Source organism: Leptonychotes weddellii, unplaced genomic scaffold (genome assembly GCF_054177405.1).
Source record: "Leptonychotes weddellii isolate Sample4059 unplaced genomic scaffold, ASM5417740v2 HiC_scaffold_22168, whole genome shotgun sequence".
NCBI lineage: Eukaryota > Metazoa > Chordata > Mammalia > Carnivora > Phocidae > Leptonychotes > Leptonychotes weddellii.
This window is the reverse complement of record NW_027810106.1, coordinates 32-2,824: the sequence shown is the minus strand read 5'-3', so window position 1 is coordinate 2,824 and position 2,793 is coordinate 32. Positions and strand designations below refer to the sequence as shown.

At 48.0% G+C, this 2,793-nt stretch overlaps 1 long non-coding RNA gene across 1 annotated transcript; it reads left to right on the top strand.

The window, feature by feature from the left end:
- The first annotated feature begins 239 nt into the window (after window positions 1-239).
- Window positions 240-2,390, top strand: LOC145718792 (uncharacterized). Its single transcript, XR_014142021.1, has 3 exons — window positions 240-885; window positions 981-1,128; window positions 1,820-2,390. It is a non-coding gene; the product is annotated as an uncharacterized LOC145718792 (long non-coding RNA).
- Window positions 2,391-2,793: the final 403 nt, after the last annotated feature.

Sequence of the window (2,793 nt, the reverse complement as noted above, 5' to 3'; positions counted from 1 at the left end):
CCCGATGCGGGGCTCGATCCCAGGACTCGATCCCAGGACCCTGGGATCATGACCTGAGCCGAAGGCAGACGCTTAACGACTGAGCCGCCCAGGCGCCCCTACAATAATATATTTTTAAAATAAAATGCTTAAAGTGAGATTTCCCCATAATCTTTGCATCCCAGAGGTTCCTTTGAGAATGATGGCCAGTATTTGGATTTGGTTTTACCAAATCCTGACTTTAATCCTTGGTCATTCAACATTTGGCCCAAATGTACATTTGGTCCATCCATCCGTCCTCCCAGGCGTGTGTCCTGCAGGACTCAGGAATGACGATTGAGGAGTAAGACGAACTTGTGGGTCTCTTGCTATTCAGAAATTGAGAGGAAGGGTGAAGGTGAAATAGGGCGACTATTGCTAATGGAAAAAAGGAAATCTTGTCTCCATGGAAAATTCTGGAAAATCTTCCTTTAGAAGTGCTAGTTGGAGCTCATTGCCTTACTAACCATTCCCCCCTGTCCTGTCCAAGTGATATAAACCAGCCAGGTGAGTGGACATGCCATACTTCTGCCACAAATAAGAACAATCTCTAATTTTGAAAACTGTGTATCTCAGGGCAGGGGGAGTTGAGGTTGGGGGTAATTTTGACTTTCTTCATTTTTGCAGTGTTTTTCTAATGAGTGAATTTATTTCTCTAGAAATTACCAAGAAAGATGAATAGAAAGCTGCAAGCTTGGTTTTGGTTCTCTGCATCTCACTTTTTGCCTTTCTGGTTCCAAGAGTCAAACTGTCGGTGATTGTGGTCAGGAAGAAGTGCGCACCGCGGTTCTTCACCGAAGTGAGCCGGTCGGTGCAGAACCCGCCACTCGGCACCGTGGTGGACTCAGAAGCCACGCGCCCTGAATGGCAAGTGCTATTCGAAAGCCGGTTTTCAGTGAAACGTTCGCTGCGCGTTCTCCGCGTCAGGCCTCTTTCTCACATTCCTGCCGGTTTTCCCCCAGGTACGACTTCTACTTGATCAGTCAGGCTGCCAGCCGGGGAACGGTTACTCCCACCCACTATAACGTCATCTACGACGACAACGGCTTGAAGCCCGACCACATGCAGAGACTCACCTTCAAACTGTGCCACGTGTACTACAACTGGCCGGTGAGTGACGCTGTGGGACACGGACGCTCAGTGCTCCCGCCCGGCGAAGTCACCCAGCTCCCCCAGCACAGCGCCTGACTTCACGAGGGAGGAATGCATGCATGCATGCAGGAGTGAATGAATGAATGAGTTCTGAGTCCACAGTGGGAGAAACCCGGTCTGTCATAGAAACGAAGCAGCAATAACTGTTAACATTATTATTACTTAGAACATTAGTATTTATTTCCAGGGGACTTTATTCTATGCATTCTCGTATGCGAGCCGGGGAGGAACTCGGGGTATTGTTATTTCCAAGTTGCAGTTGAAGAAATTGAAGCCGTGTCTGGTGGGAACGTGAGGACGCGTCTGTTCTGTGTTTCCGTGCATGAAGCCCAGGGCTGCTCTCAAAGTCCAAGGCCAAGGTTTGCTCTGAGCCCCTTGGAGCCTCAAGTCACAGGAAACGTAGATTAGCGCTAAGTGTGATGGCTCCCGGCTCCCAGCTCATCAGAGCCCAACTGGCCCTCCGCCCTGTCTCGCCCGCTGAGCCTGTACTCCCCGTGATGCGGTGGCCCTTTGTCGGCCGAGTTTAGTACGTCTACCCGCGAATGCCTTCGACTGTGTCTGGGATTAGCAGAGGATAAAACTCAGGAACATAGATTATTTTGAAGAACAGGTTAACCTCTTAATTGCTGTCAATACGTTTTCTCCTCAGGGCTTAATCAGCATCCCAGCCCCGTGTCAGTACGCGCACAAGCTGACCCTCCTGGTGGCACAGAGCATTCACAAAGAACCGAGTCTGGAATTAGCCAACTCTCTCTTCTACCTGTGACGACGGGAACCACGGGCGTCCCTAGATGAGCAGTCTGAGGAGTAGTGGGTGGGTTTTGTACAAACCTGCCACAAATGCGAGCCTGTGACCAGGGAAAGGAGACTGAGCTTACTCGTAACTTTTGGAAAAACACCCAACACAGCTTAATCTGAAATGGTTCAAAAGAAATGTGTAGTGTTTTGTTTTAAAGAGTTTTCTGCTCACGGTAAATTCTCATGCTGGTAGATGGAACTAAAAGGTACCATCATCTGTAAGTAATTCCACAAAGCTGAATATCCTCTAAGAAAATAAGTGTTTGCAAGATGTTTTTGATGGTAAAGAAATGGGGTCTAATTCCCACTCTAAATTTTGCGGGAGTTTTGTTAAATAATGTAGAATGTTTTGTAGAGTGGTTCAAATAGTTATTAGAAAATAAAGAAAATTCAGAGCATCGTGTTTACTGTTGTTTGGATTTCAGTTGAAGTTACATGCAAACCTCATGATTGGTTTTCAGCACAGACTTACCCGCTAACCACACCACCACCACTCGGAGTGATGTTTCTAAATTGGAACATACCACCTGCTCTCTTGAAGGTACTTTTTTTTTTTTAGATTTTTATTTATTTGAGAGAGAGAGAAAGAGAGAGCACATGAGAGGGGGGAGGGTCAGAGAGAGAAGCAGACTCCCCGCCGAGCGGGGAGCCCGATGCGGGACTCGATCCCGGGACTCCAGGATCATGACCTGAGCCGAAGGCAGTCGCTTAACCAACTGAGCCACCCAGGTGCCCTCTTGAAGGTACTTGATTTCACTTAAAAGCAGGTGCTCTCACTGATGACCTTGCTTCCCACGGCACTGAGAAAACGGATTCCACAAGAAG